The sequence below is a fragment of the Pezoporus occidentalis genome, unplaced genomic scaffold (assembly GCF_034315485.1).
Source record: "Pezoporus occidentalis ecotype Australia unplaced genomic scaffold, CSIRO_AGI_Poc_V1 ctg171, whole genome shotgun sequence".
NCBI classification, from domain to species: Eukaryota; Metazoa; Chordata; class Aves; order Psittaciformes; family Psittacidae; genus Pezoporus; species Pezoporus occidentalis.
The window spans coordinates 1-21,313 of NW_026913543.1; the positions used below are offsets into that span (position 1 = coordinate 1).

Below are 21,313 nucleotides of genomic sequence, written 5' to 3' on the forward strand. Positions count from 1 at the left end.
TCCCATGGCCAATGCCCTAGAGGCTGGAAGGATGGGGTTGAATAGGGCAGATACATTCACATGGCATTCCAGCGCTGTGCCAGGTGTTTTCCAGCTGTTTCACTGTACCTGAGCTGTTTGCACCAGTACCTGTTGTACTGCAACAGGCATCCCAGCAGGGATGGTGCAATGAAGAGAAAAGCTGTGTCAATGCATCTACCACCCTCCACCACCTCTTTCTATCAGTTCCTCTTCTAGAGCTGTTTTATGTGACCCCAGACAAGTTAACCCCCCGAATGTCTGGTGTGAGCAGGAGGTGACCTGCCATCCCCACAGCTGGCTTTTCCCCTGCTCTGCAAGGTTACAATAGCTCCTTGTTCCTCCATGCTCCCCGCTCCTCTCCTGTATCACATCCTACACGACCGCTTTGCAGTGACCTCATCTCTCTTTTTTCCATGCCTCCAGCTGAAACCAAGGCTGCTGTGTCCCAGCCTCTGCCCCAGCTGCCTCCCGGGGGTGCTGGAGGGGATGGGAGTCCCCAAGAGCTGGCCAGACCCTTTCCCCATGGCCTGCAGGGTAGCACTGGGGTCCAGGGACCCCCACAACCGGAGAGTGCAGCCTTCGAAGGTCTGCAATTGTGGCTAAAGGGCCATCTGTGAAATCCATTTGCAGCTTTTCCTGGATTTTTAACCCCTTTATCCCCACCTAGACTCGGTCTGTCCATGATGCTGAGCAGCTCCTGCCTTTCCTCTGGGGCATGTGGTAACTCTGTAGGGTGCAGTGGACCTCACCCCAGACCCATGTTCTGTACCAGATCAGACCCCTCTTCTGCTTTGTACACCATAAATGTCTTGGAAACCCGTGCACCACTGGGGCTGCTCAGCGGCCCTGCACACATCTGTGTGCATCTCTTGCCTGGATGGACTGGCACAACCTGGCACCTCTGGCTGGGCAGCATTGATTTGCCTTGGCAAGACAGCCCATTTCCAGGGCACAAAGCTTTTTGTTTCTTGGGACTTTCCCTGTGCCCTCTCAGCCCTTTCATGTGGTGTTCACAGGAGCGTGGCTTGTGCAGAGCAGGAGGAAATCACCGAAGGCTTTCCTCCCCCGGGGCTTGGACCTTCACACACCACCAGGGCTGCGGCCAGCCAGAAGAAAACACTTGTGGTGGCCAAGGGCTGGTGGGCAGCCAAGAGAGCCATCCGCTCCTCCAACCCAGGGTGCTGGGACTGCCCCTCTGCGGTGGCACCAGAGCAGGGATGGACTTTGCCTTACAGTCAGCTCCAGCCTCTACACACGGGGACAAGGGCAAGTCTCCCCTTGGGTGCCACCACCCGATTTCTGTGTACCCAGAGTAGTCCCCTTGGTGGCATGTGTACCCTGGGATACAGCACTGCCTGTGGCTGATGCTGCCTGTAGGGAGGTGGTGTTTAAGCACAGTGACCCTTTAGCAGGAGCTTCAGAGCATGATTGCTCACACCCTGTCACAGGAGCAGCTGAAAGCCATCTGCCTCATTTAGCTTCCCACTGAAATAGGACCTTCCTCTAGCTCTGCCCTTGTTGGGTATCACCTGGGGAGGGAAGGTCTTGGGCTGCCTAAGGGCAGGCTGGAGCACTATCCTAAGGACCATGCTCCATCTCTACAGTGTGGGTATGCCAAGGCAGCAGGGCCTCTCTGTGGAGATGAAGCATGAAGCTCACTTCCAACTCTTGTGCTGGTAAGTCACAGACTTGGTGATGTTGTTCTCATATCAGCTGGGGATGCAAACACAGGGTCTTTCCTGTGCTCCCCAGTTAGGGGACACCTACTAATACCCACATCTTCAAATAGACTATGAAGATACACTTGAGCACAGAGGAGGAGCTTTCCTATTTAAACCATGAGGTTCTGAGATCCACACAGGCAGTGGGGGGGCTGTCTGTGACTCTGCCTTTTGCATTTCAGGTGGGGCTCACCTGGTGCCCTCTGGTGCAGTGGGGAGCTGTTTTGCTGTGGGTGTAAGCCTTGGGGCAGGGCAGCACATGCCTGTGAGCACCAGCATGAGCTCACGTCTGCCAGCAGTGGCGCGGCCTCAAGAGCCTTAAGTAGGTGTTGAAAATGAGGAGTTTCTTTCAAGAAGCTCTCGGGGTGGGAGGCACCGAGTGGCTGAGCAGTGATTGATGGTGTGCAGCCAGCGTGGGCATCACTACTCCTGGCCATGAGACCCCCAGGCCAGTAATATGGGGGGGAGGGGGGTCATGAGCAGAGCCAAGCCCTGTTCCCCCCATGCATGTATCTGGGCATGTGGCCACTGGATGCTGGCCCTTGCTTCCCAAGCACAGAGCTGGGGAGGGGAAAGGAGAGGTGCCTCTGCACTGGACCCTGGTTGATGGGGACATACAGCTGACTTCTTGATGCACCCATGGGCACACTGTCCAGTCGTGCTCCGTGTGCTCACTCCAGGGCCTGGGAGTAGCCCTAAACCCCCTGGATATCAGTACTCCTCTATTGCCTGTGATGGTGTGTCCTCAGGAGGCTCTGTAACAAGAGCTGCCTCACTTTCCTCTGCTGTTGTAGTTGTTTGGGGTTCATAGGTGATGCTAACCCCTGCCTTATTTCACAGCCAGCACCTTGTTGTGAGTGCTCAGCTCTCCTGTGGGTGCTGTGAGGCTGTGTGTGCTCATGCTGTAGCAGATCATGAGGGCATTCCTGCAGCCACAGCAAACAATTGTGAGTTACCCTGATAAAAGTTAATAGCAGAAAAAGGGGAAGCATGCCAGATGCTTTGCAGCCCTTTGGTCACGCCAAAACTTGTCCTCCCATGCACGTGGCTTTGCAGGTCCCTCTGCCACCAGTGTAGCTGCTCCCGTACGGTGTCCCCCAAATATTTAATACATGAAGCACAGCTAGATCCTGCCTATGTGGTGCTGCCTTAGCAAGTGTCTGCCCTAGAGAAGGGCCAGATTTGACTGAGAGGGGCAGAGTTTGGGTTGAATAGGGGTGCTGCCGTTAATGTGCTCCCTGGGGAGGTGGTGGGGACTCTCGTGCTCAACCCAGCTGGGGTTTGGATTGCAGGTGATGGGGTGGATAGCAAAGGTTGAGAGATGCATGGTGCAGAGCCTGTGTGGGACTTGGTGCACAGCAGGATCAGACCTTCCCCTGGGTGTCTTACATGACAATTCCCACTTCCAGACAGCAGCTCCAGGTGTTGGTCCTGCCACACTGGGGGATCGTGGTCCGCAGGGTGGCTGGATCCCTGGGAAGGCAGCGGTGTGCTGAGGGAAGAATGCCAAGACCGAGTCACTCCATGCGCCGGGCCAAGCCTTGGGATTTCTGGGCTCTTTTCCATGTGTCTCTGTGCTGGAGCTGTTGGCTTGCAGCACGACAGTGCAGGCTGTTCCCCAGCCTTGGCGCCTGGCTGCAGGCTGGAGCGCTCCACAGCCAAGAGCAATCCCCTCCCTCACAGCGCCACCACTAAGCCCCAAACTATGCCGATAACAGCCACTTGTGCAACATGCCGCTTGCATTAGCCTGCCCGGAGATTAGGAAACTCCATCCCAAGACCTTGGAGCAGGTGCTTGGGCCGAGCCCATGCCCCACGGGCAGGAACTCCCTGCTCCCCTCAGGCATGCCAGCACAGGGTTGTGACCTGGAGCCCCTTGCCCTGAGCACAGCGTGCCCGGGGCAGTCAGCATCACCTGCCTCTGACAGCAGCGGTGCTTGACCTCAAGTATCTTGTGGCAAGGAGTGTCATGTCCGTCCCACCACCCCCCATTATGCCTCTGTATCAGCTTTAAATGGGAGTTTCAAGTGTTACCAACCATCTCCTTTAGTGCAGCAAGAGGTATGATGTAAGTGTTGCTACTGGAGCCAACTGGGAATGTTTTAGGGAAATGCTGTTAACTGAAAACTCGGTGTGCTGCAAGCAATATGGTGGAAAAAAGTTGATTCTGATTAACTTCTCATAATCGAAAATATGCCCCCATGGTTGCAACTGTGTCAAAAACGTATTTTTTTTTTGCCTAGCCTAAATGAGTTATTTTCCCCATGAAATGTTAGGTAATTAAATGCACTTAAAAACATTCTGTCTGTTCAAAGTGAAAACGCAGTATTTTGGAAGCATATAAATAAGGATGGAAGAACTGACTTAAGCTGGTCTAGTTCAAGGCTTTCTGTTGGGAATGAGCCTTGAAATGTCAATTCTCTTCCCAGCTTTTTGGAGGGGAGATGTCCAAAACCTTGACAGCTCTTCTGTGCTGTCAACTATAATTCCCTGATCCCTGCTGGTGCAGCCCAGCTGAGCAGTGTGTGGCCAGGCCTCACAGGGGACGTGCCTGGATCTGTTCTTGGGTACATGTCACCACTTCGTGTTGCCACAGAGGTGTCCTGTTGGTGGGTGTTTTGAAGGCAATCCTGGATAAAAGATGATTGTAAGCACAGCCCAGGCTTGATGCTGTTTATTAACAGACTCATTTATTGCAGCATCTCGGGCTCTTTCCAGGATGCTATAGCAGAGAGGTCATGAAACAGGCTCCAGAGAAAGCAGAGGTACTTGCCCTCCTTCCAGTGATGGAGAAGCAGACCAGTACTGACCCAGCCAGGCTGTGGAACCTGAATGGGCTCCAGTCCCCAGAGCAGGTGGGTGACACCTACTTCAATATACACTTCAGCATGTCAAATTAAAGCGAATCTGGGGCTTTCCAGGCCTTTCCTGTCCTTCTTCCCTGAATGTGTATATCCACCAGGTCAGAAGGAAGGCATGGGAACCCAACCGTCCTGGGATGTGCTGAAAGCACAGGTCAAAGTGAGCCAGTTCCTGTGGGGATCTGACCTATGAAGACCCTCCCATCATTGCTAGTCTAGATAAACATCCCAATAAACATAGGTTGATGCAATTAGCACATGCAGGGGGACACCAGCAGGTCTCCCTCCTGCCTGGGGAGGGGCAGTGGCTGGAGAGGGTGCTGGGCTGTGGGGGTAGGCCGGGGGCCTTGGGGACCTCCAGATTGCCTCCCTGCTGGCCTGTTAATATCCAAAGTGGCTGTGATAAGAAGCAGTTGCTGGGGCCGCAGGTGGGAAGGTGTCAAGTCGTACGCACGGAGCTATAAACAGTGCGTGCCCATAAACCAGATCAAAGCAGAAAGAGTTTATTTTCAGAAGGTCTGCTTCCTCCACAGAGCCCGGAGACAAAGAGCTTTTGGGGGAAGGGGGGAATGAGAGGGAGGGCGGGGGAAAAGGGAGAGAGGTAGAAGAGGGGAATGGATTGCATCGGCTGTGCTGGTTTCTACTGGGTGGATTGCAAACCCCACGGGGATGTGAGCAGCTGGCTCTTTGCTGTGGCTGGATCTAGCAGGTCCAGTGTCCAAGGGGGTGGTGGTGGTCCCCAGAGCACTCCTGCAGCATCTCATGTCCAGCTGTGCCTGGATGGGGATGCAGAGCCCTGGCCCCCAGGACAGGGCTGCTCCCTGCCTGCCCGGAGCACCTGAGCATGAGGCTACAGTCACAAGCCCTTAAGCAAACTCTTGTGCAACCCTCGTTGGTTTGCGGAGCCCGTCCCCACCCTCCGGTCCCAAATCACCGGATCAGCTTCCGCAGCGCCGCGGGGAGGGGCGCGGGTGCCCGTGGCTCCCACCTGCCCCTCGCTGGGGAGCCCGCGGTGTCTGCAGGCAGGAGGAGGAAGTCCAAGGGGGGAAGGCAGCCGGGGCAGGTTTGTCAGCAGTCGGAGCACAAGAGGTCAGAGAGCAGATGTCGGGGTTGTAATGAGTGCGTGTTAGCTCAGAGGCGCCTGTATCCTGTGCTGTCCCGGCTCCCCGTGCGCACTGATTGAGACAGAAATTCCCACTCCTTTCCCACTGCCTGGCTCTGAAATGAGCCCGATGAAGCTGTTGGAGATCTCAGTCTTGTTCAGTTTTTAGTTCTAGTTGAAGATAGCCTCTGAATTAATCCGTACACCACTGGAAACAGGTGCCACAGCAGCAGGCTCCCGCAGTAGTGTTCCTGGGGGGGAAGGAGCAGCATCACTGCAGTGCATTTTCCCCTCCTTCATAGCATTGATGCTGGTGGGCTGAGAGGGTCAAATCCTGACCACCTCTCCAAGGGGAGAGAAAGAGCTTCTGCATCTAGTGTGAGTCATCCCTGCCCTTGGCAGGGGGTTGGAACTAGTTGATCTTTAGGTCCTTTCCAAACCATCCTATGATTCTATGATCTGCTCCCTCCCCAACAGTACATCCTTTCCAGTGACATGCTGGTTGCAGAGGGCACCAGACCCACATGGTCCCTTGGTGCTTTCTCTTAACCAGCCTTACATAGGGTTCTGGATCTCTGGAAACATCACGGTGGGACTGTACAGCTTTTGTTCTGTCCCACCAGCATGGGGTCTGATGTGGTGGTCCCACCTGGGGTTGGGTATGCTAGTCCCTACGCTGCAGGGCTCCCAAGGGCCTCAGGCTGAACCACAGCAATGAAGTGCCTGGGTCGTTCCAGGGCTGATTTTTCCCGCACCCCCAGCAGCTTCCTGAGCCTGCCTTGGTGTAGCAAGAGTAATGGGCTCACTTTCCCTGGGAAGGCAGCAGCGCTGGTCCCACACCGCCCTGGCAGCACCTGCTGCAGTGCTGGTTCGTTACCTTCCCATTCATAACCACTGCGAGGGAAACACATTGCATGGCCTTCAAGGGGAGTTTCACTTGCTTTGCACAAATATTTATCCCACCTGTTTCCTGCCGGGGCCGGCTCCGGGCCCGGAGGACGCGGTGGGTCACAGGCAGCGGGGCAGAGGAAGCAGTGGGGAACCGGCTGCTTCTCACACAAAGCCCTTTGGTCTGTGTGGCTGTGCGGTTTGCAGCGGCTGTGTTCTCAGATGGGTTTTGTGAGCAGCTGGCTGTGGATGTAATAGTTCATGTGGCATCCTGGTGTCTGTAGGTGGAGGGCATAGATGGCTGTGTCTTTCAGCTGGAGAAGTAAAAGCTGTTTACTACTTGTCTTTGGTTTGCTTTCACCCGCACTAGAGCATCTCTGGGGGAAAGTGAACAGGCTGGGAAAGCAGCATGTGTTTCTGATGGCTGTCACTAGTGTGGTTTTAAATGTCCCTATTTCTTCACTGCAGAGGGTCCTTTCTCTGAGCTGAAGCTGCTCAGAGCTGGTCCATCCAGCTCAGGCTGGGCCCTTTTCCCCACCACACTCTCTGGCTACCCCATGAATCGCTGCCATTGCCATCTGAACCAACTGTAGGTGGTTGCCCCCAGCTCTTGCTTTTGGATGGGACAGAAGGAGAAGCAGTTCTCTGGCACAGAGCTGCACAGCATGGCACAGGAGCCAGCCAGAGTGTGGTCAGGTACAGCCATGGTGCTGCATCCACCATCCACGGCAGAGGCACTGTGCTGCTCAGGAAATCCCTGGCCCACGGAGGTGGAATGCCAGGAAGGATGGCAGTGCTATTCTTACCCTGTGCCTCCCTCCTGCTGGCTGCAGGAGATAAGGATATATGGGCTGCCTGGCTCTGAGTGCACCACAGTGATGGCAAAGGCATGAAGAGCTTGGCCATGGGATGTCTTCCCAATCCTACCCCTAAAATTAGCTCTAACCATCCTGTAGGCAGCTGTTCCCAGCGCCGGTCTAGCTCCCTCAGAGGCATTACTCCCAACTCATTCCATCATCGCTGTGTTTCTCCCCTTCCCAGCCAGCCCATGATTCATGCACACAGCTCATCAGGAAAGCCCTGCGGGGCTGCAGCTCATGAACACGGCACAGTTGCCAGCAGCACACCACAGGGCTGGTCACCACCGGGGCTGCTGGCCACATTGTCCTGCTTCCTGCTGCCCAGCTTCCACCCGGCAAGCAGGGAAGCAGCGGTGCCAGCCAGAGGCTCCGCTCCGGTGAGGCACTGGCAGGAAGGGTTTGACTCGCGCTGGAGTTAATGAAAACAAACCTCTGCAAATAAATAGCAGTTGTGGCGTTTCCTCACCGAAACAGGCTCCCGTTTCCTATGCAGGGTGTCTTCTGCTGTGTGTGCACCAGGGCTCCTCCTGGTATTGCACTGAAGGGGACCGATTCTGCTGCCACTGAACCATCTCCCCTCACTGCTGTTGCCAGCAGCAATGCCCAGCTAACCAGAACCCTTCCCAAGTTTGTCCTTAGCTGCTTGTTCCTGTGTCAGTTGCTGTGAGCAGCCCCCAGACTCAAGGGTTTCATTACAGACCTGAACCCCAGCCTGGCTTGAACTTCTGGCAACCTCCAGTTGTGCTCAGCGGAAGCCTGGATCCCATTATGGGCTCACCTGGGCTCAGTTTTGAGCAAGCACAGGCTGCTCCTTGAGCAAGTGTTTTGGTTGGTGGTTGGAGGGGAGCACATAGGGTTTACAGCATGGTTCCCATCCCTGCATGATGCTGTTGTCCGAGATGGGGCTGAGCTTTGCTCAACAGTGTTTGAGCCCAGGATCTCCCCCTGCCCACATGGGGCTCTGCCAGCTGAGCCAGGCTCCCTGTCCTTTTGGCAATCCTGTATTTCATGCCTGCTTATAACTCAGGAGCAGGCAGGGGCTGGGGCATGCAGAGCATCCCTATGGGCTACTCAGGTGCCTGTAGTGCAGTCAAGCAGCTCCATACCCTGAGTGGGATGCTGCTTTTCCCCAGAAATACATCAAAGGGTGGATGGAGAACAGAAACCAGGGTTCAATGTCAGCTTTTCCCACCCTTTGCCCTAATTTCCCAGATAACTTCTTTACCACTTAAAAAGGCTAAATGTTATTTACAAGGGACTCAGAAGCTAGGAAACCCCACTGTGGGATGTGAGAGCTAGCCTGACCCACAAGGTGGGTTGTTCTGCACCGGGGCTCACTCCAGATCCCTTTCCTTTTACCCATGTGAGAAGTCAAATGACTCAGTGTGTTGTTGCTGCAGCCACTGTGGGTGAGCTGCTGTGCAGCCGTCCCTCTTCTCTGAAGCCTCTTCCCTGGGCTCCCGCAGCATCAGCCATGGGGAGCAGCATCCCATCAGCCAGGAGAGCCAGCCCTAAGCATTTCCTGCTGAGGCAGCGCATTCCCAGCGGGAGGAAAGGTCACGGTGCTGGGGCTGCCCTGGTTTCCTCTCCGGACTCCCGGGCACGGCTGTCAGCAGCCGCGGTTTCCTCCGGTTCCTGCCTATCCCTGCAAGGTGCAACCCAAACCTGCCGTCAGCAGCGCCCCCCGGCCCGGAGCTGCCCTCCCGCCCGTAGAGCGGTGTCTGTTTGTTCAGCTCGGGGGTGTCTCAGTTTGTTTGCTTGGCAGATGCCAGGTCGGGTGCAGCTGGACAGGGTGAGCAGGGCCGGACGCGGGTGGCTTCCCCAGTGACACATAGCCCAGCGGTGACTGAGACAAGTCACTTCCCTTTTCCCTCCACTGTCCTTAGCGAAGCACCACAACAACCATCTTCATCTGCCTTCAGCCCCCAGGGTGAGGGGAGCAGGGCCAGGGATAGCCAGTCATGGGAATGGTGGAGGTGATGGTGAAGGGGACAAAGTCTCTGTATGGCACCCCAGGGATACACCCTCCTTCTCATTCCTAGACTGTGATTTATATGAAATGGAATTTTGGACCATCCAAATAACCATGTCCGTGTAATGTATTGCATTCACAATGTATTTAGCACACCATTTAACAGAAAATTCGAAGCAGAAGTAACTAGCATGGTTCTTAATATCAAAATTGAAGCAAAATTAACCAAGATAATCATGTAGAAATGAAACTTTGAGACTTATCAAAAATCAGGCATCAACATCATTGTTCCAAAATCCCCCTTCAGCATGAGTCATTTCTGCTCTTTCCCAGGGAAAAAGCACCAAAATGCTCATGTCCTTGTGAAGTGTTTCACTTCTGACTGCCCAGACAGTGGGTCCCAGCACCCCAGAATTGCCTCCCCCCAACCCAAGTGTACCAAGGGAGAAGAAACCCAGGTCAGTACCACTGACGTGGCCAAAGTGCTTATTGCCCATGGCAAGTAATTGGATCAATAGTGGGGGTTTTCTGTGGTTTCAAGTATTCAACTTCCCTGAAGCACAATTTACTTCCACAATCTATTTGTGTAATAGGTTTTAATCATAACTTATAGGAGGCTGTAACACAGCAGGGGGTTGGTAATGCCTTGCAGTACCTGCAGCCCGCAGAGGGAGTTGGCAGCCGCAGGTCAATGGGTAGAGAGGGGTGGGCAGGAGGGTTTATCTGTGGTGCTACCTGCTGTTATCGTCCGGCCTTTCACAAGGGTTTATCAGCCACTGGCCCTTCCTTTTACAAACTGGGGGGGAATTTAACAACCTCGACAAGCAGAGGGGGCTGATGATGGGAGTGCTCCCATGGCACACGTTCCCCGCGGCAGAGCAGTGATGGCAACTTCAGGATGGGGGCTGGACCCCCAAGGACAAACCCATGGTGGAGGGTCCCATACCTTCCCCAGGGCAGGGGAAACTGAGGCACACGCAGCCACGCACCCCAGGAAAGGGGTGCAGAAGATGGATTGGGACCCCTTGGCTCCTCCAAGTCAGGGCTTCAGCTCCAGCTTCCTGGTGGGGGGGAAAGGACTTATCTGAACTTCTTCAACACTCAGAATATGTTTGCTTTGGCTCTGGGTTAATATGTATCGGTTTACTCATCTGATAGATCAGTGAGCAGAGCTGGCCCCAGACAAAAGACGTGACAGGTCTATTTTCTGCCTGTTTCAAAGCCTTCGGCCCCAGCAGCAGCACAAGGCTCCCCCTCGTTATCAGCAGCCGATTAAAGTGTCTGAAATTCAGGCTGATAATTTTGCATGCTCTTCCATCAGAAATCCTGCCTGGATTGGGATGGAGCCATGGGAGCTGTGCCTTTCCCAGCATCCCTACCCAAGCACATTGGAACTGCACTGCAGGGCAAGTTGGGGAGGAGGGAAGGGAGCTGCTGCCATCGAAGCCAGGTCCGAGCTGGACCTGGAGGGAAGGAGAAGTGTGTTGCTGGGAAGCCTTCCCGGAGCATCCTGCCCAGCTGTGCCCAATGGCAGAGCTGCCAAGTTCAAGCCAGGCTCTGCAGCCCAGCCGGCCCCTCCTGCTCCGGTCCCTGTCCCCATCATCCTCCCCTGATAACACAGGAACAATAGTGGCAGCAGCAAACTCAGGGCCAGGGCTTAGCACAGCCGAGCAGGTAAAACAGGGGAGGGACAAAGACAAACACAGCAAAAAGGGCTCCTCCAGGCCCAAGGCCAGGGCCCTTTCAGGGATTAAGTCCCCTTGTGCCAGGATGAAGCAAGTGTTTACTTGAAGCTGTCACTATAAATCCCAGCAGCCCCATTTGCAAGGGTTTGTGTCCACCCCATGGGGCTGGGAAGGGGGTCTCTCCCTTCCCTTGCTCCCCATCTGTTCTGGGGTGCCAGCAGCATCACTGCCCAGCCCCAGCAGGACCCCTGGGAGGGGAAGAGGACCGGTTTTACACCTACACTGGGACCAGTAGGAGCTAGAGGGAGCCCAGGGAGCAGGACCCCACACAGAAGGACCCACTGTCCCCCCCAGCTGCTGGCCATGGCTGCAGTGACCACCCTGCCTACCCGCTCGCTTGTAGGTGAGATGGGAGCAAGGAGTTCCATCCATCACGTAGCCTGGTGGCTCCAGCCCTGGCTCACACACCGAGGGACTGAGCATCCCTTTTCCTCATGTGCCAGCAGCCAGCACCAACTGGGCTCAGGCTGCACCACACAGCATCACCTCCAACCCCGCTCTGCAGCCTCCACCCGCTCCTTGGCCCCCACCAAGACACAGTCTGGCTTTTCTTCCTCCCCCCGCTCTCTCTTGGCAGATAGCTCTCTGACGTCTTGTAAACCAAAAGCAGGTTGATTTGAATTTTCCATGGATGGCTCAGAGGCACGGATAATTCGTTATTCACACCTCCCTAATTAAACCACTGCCCAGCAGGCTAGGCAAGGCTGAAACCAGCCAAACGTCCCCTGCCCAGTGCAGGTCAGCAAGGTCCAATGCGGCTTGAGTTTTGGCTGTGGGGTCACTTACTCTTTGCTACATGGAGGACACAGAGCTGCTTTGATAAGTGGTGTCCTGGAGGTGGGAGGTTTGAGAGCAGTGCAGAGGGGAGGGCACCCCTTTGGGGAGGGCTTTACCAAACAGGGAACCCAACCCAAATCCCCACCAAAGCCTTTCTGCTCCTGGGGAAGGGCTGCACATGGCTCTGGTCCCACAGCAGTGACCTGAGCTCACTGAAGCTCACAGCCAGCTTGTCAGGGTTCGTACTTGCTGCTGGTGCTGAGGCTCGCCTTCTAATTCCCACCGAAGTTAGGCTCACCGATACTATTTCACTGTTTAATTCCAGCTAGCTGTAAAAATAGAGGACCGCTGCAGACGGAGGGATTGATGTAGGGCAGGGAGCGATGGGTGGGCTGCCGCAGCCTGGGGTGTGTGCCCCTCACCCAGACCGGGATGCGGTGCCGAGTGAGGCAGCTCCAGGTAGGGAAAGGCGAGCTGGATTGGCACATTCTGCCCTCCTGCTCCCCAGAGCATCCCCCTGTGTGCGGGGGACTCCGTGCAGGGAGCTGGGCTGAGGGCGCGCGTTCCCAGTGCCGCTGATGAGAACTCCAAATGCAGGCGGTGGCTGCTCCGCAGGCAGCTCCGCGCCGCCGAGGCAGGCAGGGCCATTTTAATCACTTCCAGATTCGTGTGGGAGGTCAGGGCCCTGGGGTGCTGCTCCATGTCAGTTTTATAAACACGGCAGTTTTTCCAGATGGTCTCTGGCTCCAGCCTGGCTAGCAGGTTGATTGGGCCAGACCAAAATAACAACAGGTGGAGAACAGCCCATGCTGCTGCCGCTATCGCCTGTTTCCATCTCGGCCCAAAATGATTTTGTAATTTTTTAGGGTTTTTTTGGTTTGTTTTGTTTTTTTCCCCTTGCAGAAAACAATTCAGTTCTGCCGGGGCTGCGGTGGAGGCCACACGCCTTCACTGCACGTGTGAGAGCAGCATCCCGCCCGGCACACCTCTAGCCAGGACAGGGCTGGGACAGGGCTCATTGCTGTGCTCCCAACCGCTCCGCAGCTCCAGAGCTGCATTTCTTAGCCAGAGGATTTCTTACCACCCTCCGGAGGGGTGGCTGATTCAGCAGATCAATTGCACACCAGCAGCTCTTTCATGTGTGTCGTGTTCCCCCCCCCCCCCCCATTTATTCTGTTCTCTTATCTTTTCCATTAAATCCCAAGGAAATCCAGTGCCAAACCGGCAGTGTGGAAGCATGCTGCCTGCACCCCACATTTCCAGGGCCAAGAGGGAGCCCAGCATCCCAGGGTGCTACTTGGGTGGCCGGGATCAAGCAGATGATGGATCTGATGCTTCCTCGACACGGAGCCAGCGTACCAGGACCGCTCAGATCCAGGCCAGCTCCGTCCCCACCAGCCACGAAACACAGCAGCAGTCCCAAATGGATGCCCAGCGCCTGGGGGCTGAAAAACCAGCACAGATCCCAGTTTTACCCTCACACAAACCATGGCTCCTGTCCCTCTTGCACTGCAAACCCCCATGAGCTAGTGGAATGCCAACAGGAGCACGGCTCAGTGTCAGTACAGTGCCATCGGCTCATCCCAACCGCAGGCAGCACTCGGTGCAGCCCAGGCAGGGCTTGTGGTGCAGAGATGTCTCGGAGCAGAAACCCAGAGGGATGGAAAACCCACAGTTGTGTACTGCAGGCAAACTGAGCTGCTCTCCACATAGAGAGCCCTTTCATATTTCCCACTCGCCTTCGAGTTGACATCTCTCCACAGGCCAAATCTTCCCATGGAGGAGATGAAGTTCTGGCCAGAGATTATAAACTGATTGTGGGCGTAAATGAGAAAATTGCATATGTAGCGCTGCTGCAAGCCAAGCGCAGCACATGTGCCTCCTGCATCTGCTCGCTGTGAGCAGCTCGCCCCACGCACGCCTGCATCCGTGCACGTGCAGGGGGACTGAGCTGAGCACAAACAGTACAAGGAGGGGAAAGAGGAAGGTTTCCAAAGGCCCTACTCACAGGGAGGTTTCCAAGGACCAAGTGGAGGTGGCCCATTATCCGCTCTGTCCCCGTGGTGCCGCCCCTCCCTCTCCACCTCCAGCATCCCAGATCCTCAGCAGCATCCCCCTCTCACTTCATAGCAGCAATCTGGCACCACGCATCTTTATTTCCTAAACTTGGGCCAAAGCTCAATGAGCCCAGCCCCGCTGCTGTTCACACAGCGAACACTGACACCTTTCTTCAGCCTGCCTTGATTTCTTCCATAGGAAACAGCCTGCTCTTGCTCCTGCACACTGCCTCGCGGAGAATTGCACATCCCCCACTGCTAATTACACAAACCCAAAGTAAATCTGTATGAATTGCTCGCCCTGGTGCAGTTTAGCATTTAAGACCAATTTATTTTGTGGCCGTTAATGGAGAAGAGGATTCATCCCATAAGCAACACAAAGCACTGGCAGGCGAAGGGCCCCGGCACCAAACCCAGGCGGGTGGGGGAATGTAGCTGGGTTGTGCTGGATTTTTGGCCACTGTGATGTGCTCGAGGTGGGGGGATCCTTGTGCAGGGATCAGCAGTCAGGTTTAGTGTGCATGGCAATGGATGTGCACCCAGCAGAGGTGGGGGAACAGGCAGCAGAGCAGCAGCACATTCCCAGCCCCTCAGCCCACATCATCCGCTCTGGCAAGAAAGTGGGGGGTTAGAAATGCCTGACCCTGTTCCCATCACCTCCTAAAATGGAATTTCCCAGCGCTGGCAGTGGATCTGGACAGCTTTACTCCTGCAGGCAGGTAGGCAGCGAGTCTGGAAACCCTCTGCGGTGTGGGAACAGTGGCAGCAGCGCGGGGCTCGCTGCCCTGGCCCATTGTTTAGGAGTCCCATTTCTGCCATGTCTAAATACGCCCTGATCCTACAAACACTTCCCCTCAGGAGAAGGAACAGGCCTTTCACTGGTTCTCCTCTGCACGCACCTGAAACCTTGGGATAGAAGGGAATGACTTGGCTGTGGTACAGCGCCTTTTCCCCTTGCATCTTATCACCTTCTCCATAGCTTGAAAGTGTTATTGGCCCCATTTGCAGGTGGAAAAGCAGAGTTATGTTTCAGCGACAGAGGAAACCTGGTTTTAGCGCTTCCGAAGCTCTGCCACTGCATGGTGCAAAGTGCTGATCCAGTGCAAACATTAAATTCATTAAATCCCATTGAAGCCTTGGTATTGAAAATGTTTTGACAGGTTAATTGTGTCCAGCCGGCTCTTTGCCAGCTGATATCTCATCCTCCTGTGCCACAGCTCTTGCCTGGCCTTCACTGAAGGTGACAAAACCCCTGTAACAGCAGTGGGACCAGCCCAATACGTGTCTCTGCAGCCCAGGAGAGCATGAGCTATAACATATACGTGTATGCTTGGTCCATACCTCTGCAGCACGCAGTGTTTGCCCCAGCCTTCAGGACAATTTCTTCTCCTATTGGCACTAATAACCTTCTGGATGCTAACACTGAGAAAGCGCTCTGGCAAATGCTGTATTTTCAGGCATGAGGGAGTTGTTCATATAAAATCATTGAGTTTCTTTGGAGGATTTGGGAGTCCAATAAATCAAGTAGCCAGGCAGGCTTCGGCCAGCACTACAGGAGTTATAATCGGAAGCGACACCCTATAGATCTTTCTCCAGAACAGTGTTGGGTGGAAATTGCATCACTTGGGAAAAAGAAATGGATGGGGGTGGAGGAGAGGAAAAAAAGTGTATTTGAATGGAGTCATTGGATAAAGAAGGACCTTGAAGCCACAGGAAGCCAGCAGCAGCTTGGGCATCTTCAGCTGCAGCAGTTTTGCTGCCTGACAGTGCTGCTCCTATGGTTTGGCATGGCGACAGGGACTGAAGACCACTGAGCAGCACTGCTGTGTCCTGGCCCAGAATTGGGCACATGAAGTTAATTTTCATGCCTTCAGGAGCACTCCTGCCTGCGCCCTGTGCTTTCAGAGACATGCTCCAGGAGAGCAGTGTCTTTAACTTGGGAGTTTCTGGACAGTCTCTCTCCCTGGCATCCACCTTTTATTACAGCCTCTGAAGGCAGCGTGTTTCTATAATCAGTGCAGTAAGGCTGCGCACAGGCGTACTTGGGGATGGAAATGGGCTCAAACACCAACAGACACATTTGGAAGTGCCAGGGTGGAAAAATGTCTCCGGGCTCCACGTGACTGTCTTGCTGCAGAGCACGGGAGTGCTGATGAACAGAGCATGTTCACACACATACATACATGTTACATGCATGCTGCCCACCTGGTTGCATTAACAACACACACGTGCTGGTGCTTCTGCATTTGAAACAGAGCTCTGTGCTTGTGTGTGTACACACACACAAATGTATAGATGCATCTCCCGCACATTGGGAAGGAAACAAAGGCTGGGATCCCTGTGGATGAAAGGGGAGGCAGAGGAAGGGCAGGAGCAGCCCACACACCGAGTTGCCCGTGCGCTGCCCGCGTTCCCAGGCTGCTTCCAGAGGCACGGGCGAGCGTGCTGTATTGCCTGCACCTGGCTGCTATTAAGCATTCAATCAAAAAGGGATCACAAGGCAGATACAGCTAATTCGAAGGAACCTTTTCACACAAGCAGCCCCTTTCAGTCTGCTCGGCTGGGTTTAGATCTGGAGCTAACTCGGGCAGGCTTGAAAATGAGCAGGGCTCTTGGCGGCCGCGGGTAGCGGGAGGGACGCGCCACGTTGCCAGCAGACGGAGGTGGGAGTTCTCCTTTGGTGTTTTAAAAATAGCACTACAAAGAGAGCAGGGCTGGGATGCTGCGGTGCTGGGAGGAGGGGATGCAGCAGGGCCAGCGCTGGGGACAAGCCAGGCCCTGCAGGGCTGGAGGTGTCCCCCAGGTCCTTTGCGTTTGTCTTTAACTGCAGTGGGGATCTGGGGCTGCTCGGATTGCCCCAGGGTGGTGAAGAAGAGATGTGCTGTTGTGTGAGGCGGTGCCCTCAGCAAAGCTCGCCTGTGACCTGCTCTTGGACCATCCCCAGTATTGCATCCACAAAGGGCAGACCATGATGTGGGTCTTAGCACCAGGTGCTTGTGGAGGAAGGTCTCCCAGCCCTTGCAAAGTGGGTGGTGGGCTACATGAGCATCACAGGAGGTTGCCAAACACTCCCCATGCTGAGCCATTGCAAAGCAGGAGTCCCAGAGGATACCTGGGGACAAGGGTCTGGCCCCCAGCAGCCCTGCACCAGCCCTGAGTCCCCAGCAAACAGCGGGCAGGTGGCAGAACTGTTCCCAAACGTTTCCCATCTGATGGCTTTGACCACATTTCAACAAGGAGCTCAAAGTGCCATCAGTCATTTCTGACACTTCCTTCCCCTATGGCTAAAGAGCCATCTTCTTATTTTTTATTAGCTATGAAATACCCACATTAAAAAGCTCCTCCTCATCCACCTTCACAGAAGCCCAGTGGCAAACACTGTCGGCTCCTCCGCAGCATCCTCTGAATCCCTGTCCTGAGGGCAGCTCCTTTTCTGAAATGCCAGAAATGAAGGGAATGACAATAACAATCACACTTGTCCTGTGGCTGCTGCCTGCAAGGGCTCCAGAGGGGCAAGTGCCTTAACCCCTGCATGCCTTCACTGAGGTCCCCACAGCCCACCTCCAGCTCCACTCAGCACTGGGGACATGTCACAGCTAGCGTGTTCTAGTCACCTACCCTGTGGTTGCGCTGCTCTGGAAGTGGCCGAGCCATTCCCTCAATCCCATACCAGCTTCAGTGCGTGTGTGTCCAGGGATTTACGCAAGCAGCAGCAAACCAAAGGCTTCCCGCAGCTCGGAGGCTTCCCGTTCCACCGGCCCCCAGGAATCCCATCCAATACGTGCTTATAGGGACCATACGCAAGGCATTCCCGAAGGCGCCCTTCCACACATGGGCATGCTCGGATGTCGGCTGGGACACGCTGGCTTTTAGGGGAAGGCTCCAAGAGGTTTTAATTTAATGCTGGCGCTTACCCTGGGAAGAATTTCCCAAGTAGGTGGAAATTCATGATCACATCAACACGGGGAGAAAGGAGGAGTGGGGAAGGCATCGCCTTTGGCAGTGTTATTCCTCCTTTTGGGAATGGCTTTGGGTGTTTATTCCCCAGACACTGATACTCCTCTTTCCTGGGAATTCCAGCTGTGTTAAAAACTTGGCCAGCCTTTGCATGTTATTTACACTGGCTTTTGGGTTCCCATGCCTGGCTCCTGTGGTCAGGGGACCCGAAGGACTGCAGGGGCTGTTCAGGCTGGGCTCAGCCCAGGGTGGGAGGGAGCTCACTGTCCAGCCGGTTTGTTTCCACTCAGGATCACACTCATGGCCGGTCCCGGTGGCTCATCCTCCCTTTGCCAGAGGAATCACTGTGGCCAGTGGCTGAGGGACCCCTCATCCCCACTGGACCCCTTATTCAGTGGCCTCAGGGGGAAAGGGGCTTCCCAGCTCCTTGGGATGATGCCGGCAGCATCCCTCTCGCTGGCCCCAGTCTCTGATGGAAGGAATTAAGGAATGGATTTGGCTGGGAACAGCCCCCAGGTTGCTCTCACAGGGAAAGGCAGATGTAAAGCTTTGTCCTAGGAAGGACATTAAAGACCTTGCCCTGGAGAAGCACCACAGCGTTGGGTTGTGGCCAATGTGACTAAGCCTCGTCTTCCTCTCTCCTCACCCCTCTGTCTGGGATGTCAGGCCTTTTTAAAAGCACCTTCAGTTTTGCAATGCTTTTGCTCAGAGCCCCATTACTCAGGCTGAGCTGGCCCTGCTTCCTGGAGGAGCACTGCAGCCCTGCCTGATAAGATAAGCTCCCCAAAGAAAGGTTTTGGGACCCTGACTCACTGGAGAAACTGCAGGGCATTGGTGCAGCCTCTGACACACTTAACTGTTTGATGGGCTTATCACCGAAATTCTGATGTTCATCTGTGTCCACTGGAGGACACAGCCCTTATCCAGGAGCAAGGTCACCCCAATCAGGTGTGAAGCGTGGAGGCTCTCCCTATCTGCACGCCTCCAGCCTCGGTACATATTCACAGCCCTTTCTCAGTCCTGTCCCTAAATCCTCCTGTCCAGGTCTCCCACAGGGACTCCCCCAGTACCACTGGTGCTGGAGTGTTCACCTTGAGCTCTGGTGTAGGGTTAAAGCCACGCTGGCAGGAACCCTGTGCCCATTGCTACCTCCCAACCCTCCCCAGGCACTGCTGAGTGTATCCATGGCCAGCAGCCATGGGGCTGCAGTCGGGGCAGGTCCAGGCTGCGATTCCCAATTACAGGCAGGATCTGGCCCCAGGTTGTCGCTCGTGCTGCTTCTGGCAGCCCACATCTGGCTTTGCCACCAGGCAATAAATCCCCATAGAGAAGCAGCTTTAAGGACTTGATCCGAGTGATCACAGACCCCCCAAGAGAAAGCAGCTCCAGACCCCAAATATTTGCTCTGGTCGCCCCGCCTTGAGAAGGCAGCAGTGGTTTTCCTTCCCAGCTATGGTAAAGTCTCACCCCAGATGATGCCAGGACTGGGAGCTCTGATTGCATCAGCAGGGCTGCAGACACTGATGTGGTGTGAGGGGGTGAAATCCCCTGCCATGGCAGGTTTGGGAGCAGTTTCTGGATATGCTTGGCTTCCCAGTGGATCAATTCACTGGGCACTGCTACGACAAAAGAAGCTTTAGGGCTGCTTCCCACCAGCACCCAAACCCAGCACCCTCTTCTCCCCATGGTTGCACCCCATCCCCAGGGGCTTCCTCAGCACTGGCCCCAGTGTGCTGGGGCTCTGCACACCCATCTATGCCTCTATGGCAGCAGGGCCCAGCAGGTTAACGGGTGGCTCTGGAAGCCCCCAACAACTGCAAATGATCAACCCCAAGGGGATTTTTTCCCTCCCCTCAGCTCTGGAGTCAATTGTCAGCCCTTGCTTTTAAAGACACCCTTGTCGGCAGCCCGGCTATGCTTTTCTGCTTGGGAGGAATTCCTCTAAAACAATAATAGTGACATTGTTCCTCACTTTGCTGGCGGTTTTATAGGGCTCACGTTGGAGAAAGGTGACCACGGCTGCCTTTTGGCCACATGTGTTTACACAAGGAAATGCATGTGGGTTTTGGGGTGGCGCCTGGACTCAGCAGCCGCTCTCTGTACTCCTGACCCTTACAGAGCTGCTTTCTTGCTTCTGGGTACGTTTACTGCACTCCAGATGTGAGCTGGCTCCAGCAAGGCTGCGGAGCGCCAGGGATCTGGCATCCCCAGACTCATCAGTCCGTGGGGTAGAATGCCATGGTGGTTGTTTTAAAAGCTGTAATGCATCTTGGTAACACATCATGATTTATTCAGCCCTTGTTTGACAGGGCGCCTTTATCAAAAGCTGATGCGAAGCCGGGCTGCACCACGCGCTTGGCATGGCTGGGAGCTGGTGCTTCCCTAGGGATGGGCTGGTTGGGAATGTATTGGTGGGGGGCTGCCGGAGAGGTGGGTCCCCATTGTGCCACCCACCCTGAGGGGCTGCATTAGGGGATGACTGTGCTGTGGGTGCACCTTTGCAGTGGGGCTGTTCTAGCGAGGAGCCCTGAGGGGTGTAATGAGAAGAGCAAGGTCCCCATTGCTTGCACCCAGGAGCCATGAGGCTGTAGGATGATGGGGTGGCCAGGGGGTGACAGACCCATGTGCCACCATCTCGCTTGGCAGAGCCCAGGCTCGGTGCTGGCCTTGCTCTTCAGCATATGAAAGGAGGGGAAATAGGTGACAATGGAGTTTGGTGAAAACCAGGGCAAACCTGGAGCAGAGCGTGGGCAGCGAGGGAGCCCTGGGGAGCAGAGCAGCGGTGGGGCTGGGGAGTGCCTGCCCCTTCACTAAAACCCATGCTTTGTTCCATTTTTCTGCCCTTGAACCGCACAAACCACAGGACACGGTTACAGGGGGAAAGGGGAAGAGGGGACACACAGTTTACAGCCTGAAAGCAGCTCAGTGCTGGCCCTGGCTGGCAGTGGAGAGGAGGCCAAGGAGAAAAAAACCCTGCCATGGGGTTTGGGGTGAGCAGCCCAGCACAGGGCTCCCCCAGCCCCACATCCCTGCTCCAGCCCCAGCTTCCTCGCCTGGTGCCTCCGAGGTGCCATTCTCATGGGCACAGATGGATGCGGGACACTTTAGCCCTGGATTAAGAATAAGCCTTTGGTTTAGGGATATTTATTTGCTTTTTATCATAATGGGGAAAAAAATGAACCAGCAGATAGAAGAGGAAGGAAAAAAACCCCAATCTGGGTCAGGATCTCACACTGGCTAGTTCACTTCACAGTTTAAGTAAATAGTTCTCATCCTAAAACCCTTCAGGGTCATATAAATGTGCCTCTTCACATGGAAGAGACTATTTTGATAGTAGCTGGGTGCCTGATGA

The 21,313-nt window shown here is 54.9% G+C and overlaps 1 long non-coding RNA gene across 1 annotated transcript; it reads left to right on the forward strand.

Annotated features, from left to right (window-relative positions):
- Window positions 1-1,560: 1,560 nt before the first annotated feature.
- LOC134161244 (uncharacterized) lies at window positions 1,561-14,313 on the forward strand. The gene is made up of 2 exons (XR_009963899.1): window positions 1,561-1,697; window positions 13,153-14,313. It is a non-coding gene; the product is annotated as an uncharacterized LOC134161244 (long non-coding RNA).
- Window positions 14,314-21,313: the final 7,000 nt, after the last annotated feature.